The sequence below is a fragment of the Vicugna pacos genome, chromosome 8, assembly GCF_048564905.1.
Source record: "Vicugna pacos chromosome 8, VicPac4, whole genome shotgun sequence".
NCBI lineage: Eukaryota > Metazoa > Chordata > Mammalia > Artiodactyla > Camelidae > Vicugna > Vicugna pacos.
The window spans coordinates 24,392,367-24,406,259 of NC_132994.1; the positions used below are offsets into that span (position 1 = coordinate 24,392,367).

Sequence of the window (13,893 nt, forward strand, 5' to 3'; positions counted from 1 at the left end):
TAAATGTCACATTGCTTTATTATTTTTATAAATGATTTGAGCCTTACTTACCAAATAAAAAAATTCCATATCAGTAATATTTCTCGGTTGTTTCCCACCCTTTAGATTGGGGCCATGCAAGTTCTCAGAAAATGGGGGAGAGCTCTTGTCTTCAATTGGTGGTATCAAAAAAGAGGTCACTCCTCACTTCTATCTTTGACATAGCTTGCCTCCACACCAGAACTTTGTACAACCTGAAAGTGTAAGACTTCCAAGTACAAAGATCCATGTTGTCTTCCACTGGTTTCTTTTTCCCGGGGAGGCAATATATAATGGTAAATAATATAGAACTTGGAATCAGGATGCCCCAAGATTTGAATCCTGGCACAAGGTAACTTACTGGCTATGTGATCTTAGACATATTATTTAACCTTTCTTTACCTCAATTTCCTCATCTATAAACTTAGTATAAAAACAGCACCCATCTCAAGGTTCTTATGAAGATCAAACAGGATAAAGTTGAAGACGTTCTCAGAATTTTGCACAGGGTAAGTCCTCAGTAAATGTTAGTTTGTTATTGTTGTGGTGATAGATGTAGCTCTGAAACTCAGAGCAGAGAACTACCCCCATCATGCCTCCTCCTGCATCCCCAGGGCAAAAAGGCCATTTAATTCCCTGGTTAGGTAGGAGGAAAGGTGGAAAGTGGGCTACCAGTTTTGTAACGATTCTATAGGTGGAGAAAAAAATAATGAAATTAGATTTGCACTAAAGACTGCAGAGTCTTTATCTATTAATAAATGACTTTGCTACACTAATCTCTCCCTCTCCTCCAATACTCCCTTTCATGCCCCACTCTCAACTCTATCCTCATCATCTAAGGTCTTGGCCCCTTCCTCAGGTCAGACATACACTATCCCTACCTTAAGGATAGCAAGTCCTAGTCCCTTCTTATATCCTGTAGACTGTAACCGCTGCTGCTTTGAGCCTTACCCAGATGCCATCTGCTCTGTTCCTAGAGATTGCAGTGGAGACATTAGGTTGATTCCCAGGGTGAGAAACAGAAGGACTAGGGCTGCAACTCTAGTCTTCCTCATCCACTAAGAAGAGCTGCAGCTAAATTATTTAACTGCAAATATAACTCAACATCATGAGATTCAGATTATTTCTTGAAAATCAGCCAGTCTAGTCTACACATGAAACATGTATTTATTCTTTCGTTCTGTAGCATGATGAAAGGCCACCAAACTGACTAAACTACTTACGTGTTCATCTGGACAAAGGACACCATGTTCATATAATTATTTTCTAGTCTGGTCAGTTTTTTCTTTACAATAATTACAGTTTTATGCCAGCACATCCTGAAAATGGCAATTTTACAGTACAATTATGTACAGGCACATGTTACACAGTTCATATTCTTCAATTTTCTCTCCAGAGGGATTGGCCTGAGAGGTGGGGATGTGAAAATGGAAGGATTATGGACTATCTGAAAGCAAGAAGTTCAGAAAGATCTGTATTTTAAACATCAACTCACTATTTATAAGTTACGTGCTCTTAAGCACGGTTTAATCTCTCTGAACCTCAGTTTTTCTAATTCAAAAATGTAGATACTTATATTCATTATTTAATATTAGATCTAAGTAAAAGATATACCCAGGAGTAAGTTAGACTTCAGAATATCCATTTTAATCTTGGTACTCTAGATCAGAAAGCACTGATTAAATTCAAAAGTCAAAATTAGGCACCTTTTTTATTCCCCCCACAACAAGACAAAGCAGTTGGACAATTTCAGCACGTTCCACGTAGCACGGGAGAAGCAGGCAGCCCCCAGAAGAGACTGTATCCTACAGGTGCTGAGTTCTACTAGCTTCACTACTTAGAAATAGAATTTCTCTTCCCATAAGGAGAAGCCGATGAAAGGACAGGATGGCAGTGAGACCAGCAACTTTTCCTCCAATACTGTTCTCTCCTGGGAAGAGTAGCTGCTCAGCTGTGAGGAAAATTGTCATGTGAAAGACAGAAATAACTCTCCAATGCCAACTTCACTGGACACTTGCAAGAACTAAAGAGGATAGTAGTAAATCTTTAGCAGAGCACTGGTAATATAAAGGAAGTTGTGTATATTGTGAATTGTTGTTACTGTGTTGTTATAATAAGTCGGACAAGTCTGAAATGAAGTTGGTCAAGAATTTGTCTTAATGTACAGTGAGCCTGTTGCTTCCCTAATGAAGTAAATCCAACTTTGTCAAGCTACACAGGCCATGTTATAGTCCCTCCACCCCGTCCATCCCCACCCCTCCATCCCACCTCCATCCCCAGCTTCATATAGCTTTAAATTTCATTGTTAAATTAGACAATTTCTGATCTTCTAGAAGGGGACATAATTCACTCTTCCAGTGTCCTGCTTCCCCACATAGATTTCAGCTACTTAAATATTCTACTGAGCAGTGTGCTCAGCGGTCCTGCGGATCTGTCTCTCAATTCAACAGTGTTTGGACGGAACAGACCCAGGGACGCCCCCTGCTCCAGCCTCGGACCACCTTTCAACCTTTTTTTTCCAATTGCAACGTCCAGAACCAGCCATTCTGTTACCCTTGGCCTCCGGGGTCATCCAACACCGTTTTTTTTTTAGCTTAACTCGTTATTACCAATTAACCCCGAGCTCCCAGATTCGTCAGAATTATTCCTCTGAGGTGGAAGCCACTGTCAACTGCCTGGTTAATGTGCATCTGCGGGCCTCCTGCACCTACCTCTCTCTGGGCCTCAGTTTCCACGGCGAGGATATGACTCTGGGGGGCTGGGCCACTTTTTCTGCGAGTGGGAAGGAGTGCCAGGGAGAAGCACGGAGGGCACCTGGCGTTTCTTGAAAATGCAAAACCAGCACGGGCGGCCGCGCCCTCTTCCAGGACCCTCAGAAGCCATCTCAAGAGGAGGAGGGGAACCCAGGACGCTGTGGAAACGGCCATTCCCATGGAGAAGAACCTGAACCACGCTCTTCCGGACCCACACGCCCCGGGTTCTGCCCGCCCAGACCCCCACCTCTGTGACTTCCGGGAGAGCCGCTTCCTGGCAGAGCAGGTGAAACTCATCAAGAAGATGGGCGACCACCTGACTCACCTCCGCAGGCTGGCTGATCCCCAGGCTGGGCTGGGAGAGTATCTCTTCGAGAGGCTCACCCTCACGCACGACCAGGAGCCTCTGCAGCCCAGCGGCCTTGGTGGAGCCCCTCAGGCGTCAGGGCTTCTGCCTGAAACCTCTCTCTGCAGCCACTGGGCAGCTTTTTAACTGCCCAGCAGCCCTCTCCCAAGCCTTGGACCAAATGGAAATAATAAAGCTTTTTGCAGCAGTTAAAAGAAAAAAGAAAAAAAAAATCTACTAAATAAAATTTTAAGCTAGACTTGGTTTTCATTTAATATAGAAGACATAAAACAAATGTTCATAATTTAGGATGGGCCTAGCAGATAATTTAATTTTATTTTATTGTATATTCTTCAATTTGTACACACTTTCCTTTTATAATGATAGTATTTTTCAGACTCGAGATATAAATTTATTAAAAACTTATTTTCCCTGTGAATATCTCATTTTGCCTTGTCAAAACCACAAACTAGATTTTTGGCTATCTATTTGAAATTAGAGTTAACAAGAGGTCATTATCACTTCCACCTGTCAACCCAGCCCTCAACCCCATAAACATCATGCTTATAAATGACGATGTTTTTCTATAGGAGTACTCTCACTGACACAGAAAAAGTAAATTGTTTATAGGAAAAATGATTTAAAAATTTGAGCATGAATTTCATAGTTATAAAACAGTCTTTAAAATATAAACTGCTTGATTTTTGGCAAAGAATTATTGGATTACCTTTATCAAGGGCATATTCATTTATTGTTTCATTCTACAAATATTCCTGGAGTATTTCTTCTGCTATTTATTAGAGATGGAGCATTAAACAATGTCCCTCAGAATTGTTTTTTTCTCTGGAGTCTTCACAGTCTCATAAGGGAGATAACAACTTATTTATACCACAAGGAAGGCAGTGATTAGTAGTAAGATACAGCTGTGAAAAAAAGTAATATAGGCGCACAGAGGAAAGAGCCATCAGCTCTGCCTTTGGGGACTGGGTAATATTTCAAAGACGCCATCTGAACTGGTCATTTCAGTTGCTGCTTTCCAGTGTCTACTTTTCATTTTAGCATCTTTGAACTTTGCCCTACTTATTTTTCCTGGTGTTTGCACATTTACACCCACAGCTACGTGTTCACTTTGAGGACTTCACAAGAAAAAATGGTCTCAGGACTTCTAGTTGTATTTCTTGGAAACCTGAGATTTTGTAAAGCTGTTTCAAGAATTCTACAACTGTTTAACTCAGGTAGATATTTAAATCTGTCCCTCTCTCTCTCTCTCTCTCTCTCTATATATATATATATATATAAAGAAACCGTAATAAGAAGCAACCTATCTAAATTTATTACATACAATAAACGTCAATTTTTCAAACAAGTAACATTACATTTTTTAATTATTAGAATAGAGACTTTTGTTATCTCTGAGTATACATTTGAACATATATATGTTGTCTTGGGTTAAAAAAATTAAATCACTGCCCATTTTTTAATTAATGACTGATTTCAAGAATGAATAAATAAGTGCGTTATTAGATTGTATACACCCATTCTCTCTCAAATACCAGAAAAGACTCAGACTTAATGCTCTTGTGATGGTGTAAGAGAAATGCACACAAGAAATAATAAACAAACAAAATTATAACGATGTAGTATAATAGACCACTCTAATGCTTATGGTCTAATTTTAATATTACAGCTAAATGTACATTAAAAAACCCTTATAAGTAGAGATTTTTGCTGGCTATTGGTTAGAAACTAGAAATTGTTTTTGGAGTAGAAACATGATATTTATAAATAAATTTGATTATAATTATATTTATGGGGTCAGCATGACAAAATGATTTGAAATATACTAGATAACCTATTTTTCAAATAATACCTAACACTCACTCATTAGACCCATTCATCAAGCAAAAAAACCAAGGAAAGCACAGTCTAAAATCATGAAAGTCAACTTTTTCAAAACTTTAGAAATTAATCAAAAGCTTGCAACAATCTGAGGAGTAGTTATTAAAGAACAAAAATGGTGAAATCTACACAAGAAGAGTTTTGTCGCATTTTAACTTCTAATCCAAAATTCCTTTCTCCAGCTTTGCAGCAGTATTGAAACCAACAGCTTTGTTATAGTACTAGTTGTGAAAACCAGCAGCCTAGCAGCCACTAGAGGAGGTAGGTTGGATCCACAAAGAATCCCATGCCCAGAGAATTTTTAGCAATTTGATCTGTCTGGTGCTACCTCAAAAAGTTCCGATCACAGGGATTTTCTTTATTTGACCCGACTCAGTGCTCACACTAGCACAGTAGAATGAACCTTCTCCCCAGGGTATTTGTCGAAAACAATCAGTGGTAACTGGCCCACATCATAATTGCCTGAGGCAGTGATACAATTTGGGGCAAGCAAGAAACTGGACAAAAAATTAAAAGAGATCTGGTAAATGAGATGTCATAGGGATATTTGAACAGCTTCAATATATTTCTGGGGATCAAGAGAGATCTGAATAAACACAAATTAATGTATACTACATAGTCTCTTGTAAAACATAATGTAAACAAAACAGAAAAAAAATTTACATGAATGACAAATACAAATATTAAGGAAAATACAGATATAAGCAAGGGCAAATTATGTTCAGATTTTTCTGGTGGCTGAGATGTCACTGAATCCATGGCATTGGTGTTTAATGCCATTCAAACCCAGGAACTGAAAGCATAATTCCCTCCATTTTCTCCCTACTTCTCCCTTCCAAGGCCAAGAGTGAAACAATGCCACACTAAGTAGCTAGGGATTGCAATGTCATAAAGCCATCACTTCTTGTCTTGTCAACAGTTGTAGCATATATTAATTAATTTTCCAGCAGAAGATTATATCATAAACATCAGATAATGGCCTACACATGAAAAGAGACAATATTCTCAACAAAGAACTTATTCTTGTGGAAATGGTAACATCATAATCTGAAAAAAAAACTTTAAATATTCATATATACTGTCTACACAGAGATAAAGTATGAAATCATATCTACGAAGCAAGAATAGTAAGTTATGTAACAAGAACCAGTGGCTTAACTAGAAATTTTGCAAAAAAAAAAGTCACATTCTTGTTAATGGAAAATATAATTTTTGAAATAAACAACAACAAAATCTTTTAGTAGATAGGATAAATAGAAGACTAATTTATTTACACAGAAAGCTGGTTAACTAAAAAATTAAATTAAATAATTTCAAATGACAGAAAGGATAAAATAGATTAAAAGTCTGAAAGAAGTCTGAAGAGAAATATTTCGACATTTGTTTTTTGGGGATCTCAATACCATACACTTTTGCTTCAGAGTTCCAAAAAAAGTTTTACTCTTGGCTAAGACTTATCACAGCAAAAGGATACAGAGTAGAAGTAGTGAGAAAAATATGTACATTGCATTGAGTCCAGAGAAATCAGGTACAATCTACTGAGTCCTTCTATGTCTCAGCTCAGGGTGTGCTTTTTACTATAGTGGTGAACCATAGTAACCTGAGTGAAATGTCTCTGCTCAAGGAAATTCAATCAAGCCTTTGGTGTCTAAGGGTTTTTTAGGGATCTGTCACACAGACATACCCTGCTAAGCAACCAATCATGGTAATTGAAATCCAGGACCCCAATAATGAAACCAGGTGCATATAATCAATCTTGATTTTTGTGCAAAACAGTCTTGACAAGGTAGAATATCACAGTCCATTCCTCTAGGTATGTAAAAGAATATCTTCAATCATTAACCTAAAAAGCTTTCTAAGAGTCACATTCAAAGGAATTGTGGGTCAGTCATGGAACCAGGTATACATGGAAGCATGCAAGAATTGAGCAATCAGGTATGATTTGTTAACTCTTTCTTCACAGAAAATGGAAACAATAGATAGAAAAGAGTTGTTTAAAAAAGTTATTGCCCATAATCTCCTAGACTCAAAGATTTAATTACTTTAAATGGAAAAAGCCTACCAAATGTCAGACAGTATAAAATATTAAAGTGACACTTCTGAGAAGAACAAATACTTATTCCAAAAAGTGAACAATGAGAAAAGAGGGGTTGCTTAAAGACAAAGAAAGATTAGAATAACATTAACAATATTGGAAAGTAGACATCAATAAATCATTATTAACATTCTGAGGAAATATAGCAGTGAACTTAGCATTATAAATTATAACAACGTCTTTTTCCACAATCCAAGAGCAGAAACAAAATAAGTATCCTTTCAAATATACAAGGCCCATAGAAATGGTATATATAATACATAATGTAGTTTATATTATATATAACACTAAATAGCATATATTACATTAAAATATATAACCATTATGTATATTTTTATATATGTAAATATTATTATATATAATGTCTACAATTATATAAAAACTACATTATCTATATTTCAATGAGCCTTGTATATCTGAAAGAATTTTATCTTTGCCATTGAATATATATATACACATACACATTTAGAAATTAGTACCCACCAATTCCTTCAGCAAAGACTTTGAAAACAGTAGTATAATAAATAAAAACTGAAAAAAGAAATGAGTAAAAGCACTGAAATTTGATGAGTAATGCTTAAAAATATTTCATACTAATTTATAACTAAATTTCAAGACAGACAACATGAGTGAAATTATGAGGGGCCAAGAAGTGAGATAGATTAAAATAGAGTCTTGAAGTAGTTAAGAGTAGAGTCATGGTTCCTTTTTCAGGGGTAGGATATTTTTATGTTCGACATAATAATTAATTTGACATGCAAGATACTGATGTCAGAAATTTGAGGATAACTACTAGAATTAAAATAAATATAGGAATAAAAACAAATATAAGATGAAAAGAAAAGTAAATGCCAAAACAATTTTAAAAATGGAACAAATAATTCAAAAGGAAAAAAAACAGAAAAAAGATGTAAGCAAAGTGAACTATATTGATGTATAGGAAATATAGTTCATGAAAATAAAGTTAAACTCACCTACTAAAAAGAACTTTCATGGCATCTTTCAAAAGATATTCTAAATATATGTCTCCTGTAAGACACATGTGTAGCAAAATCTCAGAAAATTTTATATATATATATATATACACACACACACATACACTCACATACATATATGTGTATATATACGTAATAAGATATGTTGGCCCAAAATAAGCAAGAACAAAGCAAGTAACAATCTTAGTATTTTAAAAAGTAGAATTCAATGGGGGAAAAAAGCTATGAAAAGATAGAGAAGGGTTTTAAATGCGTATTACTAAGTGAAATGAGCCAATCTGAAAAGGCCACATATACTGTGTGATTTCAACTCTGTGACACTGTGGAAAAGGCAAAACTATGGAGGAAGTAAAAAAAGTCAGTGGTTGCCAGGGGTTAGGGAAAAGGGAGAGATAAATAGGTAGAGCATAGGATTTTTAGGACAGTCAAATTATTCTGTATGAACAGGTATCATTACATTTGTCAAACCCACAGAATGTGCTACACCAAGACTAAGCCCTAACGTAAACTATAGACTTGGGATAACGTTGCTTCAATATAGGTTCATCATTTGGAACAAATGTACCACTTTGGTGCCAAATGTATATATAGCGGTTGTATGTAATAGGGGAACACGTGTATACGGGACCTCTGTACCTTCTGCTCAATTTTGCCATGAACCTAAAACTTTTCTAAAAAATAAAGTCTATTAAAGAAGAGAGAGAATGCACTCATATATTAGCAAATAATTCAAAATTATTTTTAAGTGGATAGTGTGCAGTGCACTCAGAATTTGCAAATTGATTTTAATGCTTAGCAGTATTTTAATAATGATACAAAAAGAACACAGGACCTAAAAATTAATAATGGAAACCCTGAGGAGAAGGGACAAAAGATGAGAACATAACATTAATAAATCAACACCAGTTTATTATTCAAGAAAATGAAAACAAGATTTATATTACTATCACAAGCATAGTCATTTTTTAATATCTTTTCAAAGCTGATAAACACAACAGATAGCATTTATGAAAGGCTAACTATATTCCAGGCAATCTTACTAAAGATTTTGTGTGTAATAACTCTTTAAATCATTGTAAAAATTCCCATAAAGTGGGCACTGATATTTTATTTTCACTTTATAGATGAGGGAAATGATGAAATATGTTAATAGCTTTTCTGGTATGGAAACATTCTTACATTCTTGGGGAAAAAGAAAACACACACTTGGTGATGACATCATGTCCTTTTAACATTCTTTTAATTTAATGAGCTAGGGTTTATTTGTTAATATTTTAACTGGGATTTTCCATTGATGGTCCTAAGTGAGGCTGGTCTTGAAAGACTATATGATATTTAACCTTTAATATATTTATTTATTGTTTGTACATGTGGACTCTCATAAATTAAAAGTATTGACTCCTACTAATGCTATTTTTTGTATATATTATAATTTCTGATGTAGTTATGTTGGTGCTATACTATTTGGTACACAGGTATTCATAATTGTTTTGTATGCATAGGAAAGTACCCATTGCTATAATCATAAAATATCCTTCTTCATCTTGTTTGACAGGTTTTTGGTTTGTGTAACACCTCATCTACAACTCAGATTGCAATTCCTGGATACTTTTTGTGTGCATTTGCCTGCTATATGCTTGTCTATCTTTTTCTTTTTCAAGTATTCTGAATTCTCTTATTGTAGATATAAAATATAAAATTCAATTTTGTTTTGTGATCTAATCTAAAAATCTCTACTTTTTCATAAAGAATGAAGTAATCTTATGCACATTTAATAAGAAGAATATGTCTACTCTGCCATATTATTTTATGCCAGGTTTTTGCTTTTTAAATATGTAAAATTCCTTCATTCTGTGGTCAATTTTTAAAATTTATTTCTGTATGGATGTATTATCAATCAATATTTATAGTTTTTATTTTGTTGTTACTTTTCTTTCTTTAAAATAACTGCATTTATCTATTATTAGAGGCTGTTAGTTTGCTAAAATAAGTAATGATAAAAATTGGTATTTAATATTATCTCAATTATAGTTTACCCTTGTATTTTAAATATGTTAGACTACTTATTTGTTCCTTTAGATGATTTTCTTTGCTTCCCAGCCATTAGACAACCAATGCCTTTATATCCCATTTTTTTGCCCTTCTAAACCAAATTCTGTTTAGATATGTTATTATTATATTATCAGGGTCTATGAGATTTATATTCTATTACTTTGCTTCAATTCTTACATTCTCACATTTCGGGTCAATTGTTAAATACATTCAATGCTCACAATCAGTTCTTGATCCAAGATATCTTTTTCATTTACCTTTCACAAAGCTAAATTCCATTCTCTATTCTGAAGACAGGTTCATAAGAATAATATTCCCTTAATTCTTGCATGTTCAAAACTTTGTTTACACCTATTATATTTGAAGGACTGTTTGGCTACGTAGAATAAAAAACTCTTACACTGGTATCTTTTGTGCTTTGGTATCTTGTGGGCTTTCCTCCACTGATACTGGATGACTCTATTCTTCTATGAAAGTTATAGTGAAGAACCCTGAGGCCAATGCCAATATTTTCCTTTATAAGTTACTGATTGTTTTTGCCTTTGTGCCCCTAAATATTTTTTTTTTATATTTAAATTCTAGTTACTGTACTAGGATACATCTTGGTAGAGACAGTTTTATTTAGTGACCATTGTGTCCTTTAAAAATGAAATTTCAGGTCTTTCATTTCAAGAATTTTTTTCTTTAACTATATTAAATATTTATTTTTTTCCATTATTTATGTTTTCTTCTTCAAGGTCTCTAATTATGTATGTGTTGGATTACATTTGCCTGTGTTCCCCCATCTTTCGTATTCTCTCTAATCCTGTTGATCTCTTTATATTTCCAATCCATTTTGCTACCCTTTCTCATTTTTGCTCTCTTTCCCTTACTGAATTTACTTCAGTGTGTCTTTTACCTTGTAATTCTTCCATATTAATTATTAATTTGTGATAGCTTTATTTTTAATTTGATTTCTTTTCTGAGTTTTACCAGATTTGGGTCAACATCTCCTGTTGGGGCCTCAACCCTGCCCAACCAAGTTTTTCCAAAAAGCCTTGTGGTTTTCATTCACAGAAACAATTCCTTCATTGTACCCTTATGAAAATTCATGGCAGAATGATAGGACAAAATTTTCAACTTTTCCATGGCAACATTGTTATGGTGTGTGTTCTTTAATAATTGGTACATTTTGATACTCCTCTATAATTATTTTCCTATATAATTTTTGTATTGATACTGTGCCCATTCTTTTTAAAAAATAACTCATAGTTAACCAAGTTAAATTTTTCTCCTCTAGTTTTCTGGGAAAATGAGGGGAAAATAGCCATCTGGAATTTACAAAGGGTCTGTGTTCCTTTACCCTTAATCTTGTTAATGTGTATAATTTAATTAATACTTTTTTCTTTGGGCTTGAAGTTTATCATCATCATCATAACAGCTTTCTGAGTGATAAAACACTTTTACTGGATCTTTAGACTCGAAGCTTCATAAGGGCAAGGTTACTAATTTTCTTCACTGTGCTGTCCCTGGAGCCTAATGTGGTGCCTGCCCAGAAGGGGTGCTTATTAAATACATGTGTGTTCAATAAATAGATAAATTATATTTTCTTTGCTAACTAATCTCTGACACCTGTGCAGTATTTGTTCAAAGACAGAGTTTTCAATCTTTCTGATTTCAGAAAATTTCAATGTGAGAATTTGCTTTCAACTAAGTAAATACAAAGAGTCAGTGTTTAAAATGAAGCTTTGCATTTTATTTACTTATTTGGCTTCCCAGGTTGTACTACAATCCTAATTCAATGAAGTAATGTAATAACACAGTGCAACACTAATAAAGATACAGAAGGGGAAAGAATATGAAGTGGAAAGAATGCTGTGGTAGAGGTGACAGAAAAGATTTTACCTAGCCTGAGAATCTAAACTGAAATCCAAGCCCTCCAGTAGTAGAACGGGGGTGTCATTCCATCATTTATCATCCTTTCCTTATCGCCGGTGGGCCAAGTGGTGGGGAGTAAGGAGTCGAATCTTTCCATGCTGTGCTCTAAGTGTCATCCCTTCTCTTTGTTTGGCTTTAAGGTATTTTACTTTGCATTTTTTCTTTACCTTTTACAACCATAAAATGAGCCTATACAGATACTACTATTATAGTTTCTTAATCAAATACAGGAGGAAGATAGTAGACATTCTTCAAAGTCTAATTACCTTAGCAAAGACAGATGAGGGGTATTCTTAATAAGGATGAGAAAATGGCTATTTAATCCTTGGTAACCACTCTTTACCCAAATAGCTACTAGTATTTGAAAAATTTACTGTTCACTTCTGTAATATAGACACAACTGAGAAGACTTAGAGAGTCAAATGAGCTGTAAGTCTTCACCAACCATTTTCTTTCTGTAGTCTTCTTTGAAAGAATAGCATCTGGTGAATTTGCATGGGGATACTGAACATCTGGTGATGGTAATATGTGCTTTTTAAAGCTGAGGTGTATTCGAAGAGTTTGGTATCTGTTGTTCCCTTAATGAGGAAGTGCTCCTCTCATTCAGATTATCAGGTAGATGTGAATGCAAATATTTTCACTAGCAGATATACTTTGCAGGACAGATTCTACTAAGTTGAGAATAGCTAGACCGGCCAATACTACTTTGTTATCAAAATTTTGGTTGTCGTGTGAATATACGTGAGAAGAGCCAGAGGTTTTTCATCAATGTTTGAGCACACCTTAGTGCATGAAAGATGTTTCTCCATACTGCATTTACTATTGAGTGTGCGTCTCTATTAATATGAGTACATTTGTTACATAAGACATACTTAGGTAAAATAAAATGCCTATTTCATTTATTCTAATGGATAAGATTCTTTTGGCGTTTAAAAGATGACTTGAGTAACTAAGAGCCTAAAAACTTAAATAACATACAAACAAAATCAGAAACTTTTCCCTCCAGGGTACTCACAGGGAGTAGTAATTCCAGTCACTTTATATGTTGTATTATTTGAGGAGAGCTTTACTGGACTTTTTTTCCTCCCCAGTCATATCTTTTACACACATAATCCACTTGTTCCCTGACTACTCTCAACTACCATGTGAAGATTATGAAACAAAATCATGGTTCATGGAAATCAGTTAGTAACGTCCAGTTTTTATATTTATCAAATGTGTGGCTTCACCCCCTCGATCTCATGAGTGTACAGGCACTGAATACAGTATCTATTTGCATGAGAGTCTTTGTCATTTGCAAATAAACAGGACTGATTCACTGTCTAATAAAGCAAAGCAAATCCACAATAGGAAAGCGAGGCCAATCCTAGGAGAATTTGGATAAAAACGAAAAGCTCTGCAATTCAAAGAAACAAAGAAATATTTCGATTAAACTGTTTAAGTCTTGTCCTGGTTTGTTAGGATGTTGGGAAAAGGGAGGTGGAGAGCTAAGACAGGGTTAACAGACTGCCCGTGCCCTTCACACTTAAACCTTCCTAGGTCACTGAGAATGGTCCCAGGCAATCGGGTCATAGGATTACTACTACTACTACTATTATTATTTTTACCTCATTAGCTGGTCAACCCCGGAGGCAAACAAACACCGCCACCCCTGCCAGGCAACTGCTCCAAGGAGCTGGCGATGGTCGCCTGCATCGAGCTCCCCGCCGACGCCTTCTGGCCCGACGCTCCGTGCCAAAGAGCGCCCGGGGAAGCAGACAGCAATAGGGGGACTACACAGATGTCATGGATGCATATGCATGATCATAATCTGACCAG

The 13,893-nt window shown here is 35.2% G+C and overlaps 1 pseudogene; it reads left to right on the forward strand.

The window, feature by feature from the left end:
- The first annotated feature begins 341 nt into the window (after positions 1-341).
- Positions 342-13,842, forward strand: LOC116281427 (ferritin light chain-like; annotated as a pseudogene).
- Positions 13,843-13,893: the final 51 nt, after the last annotated feature.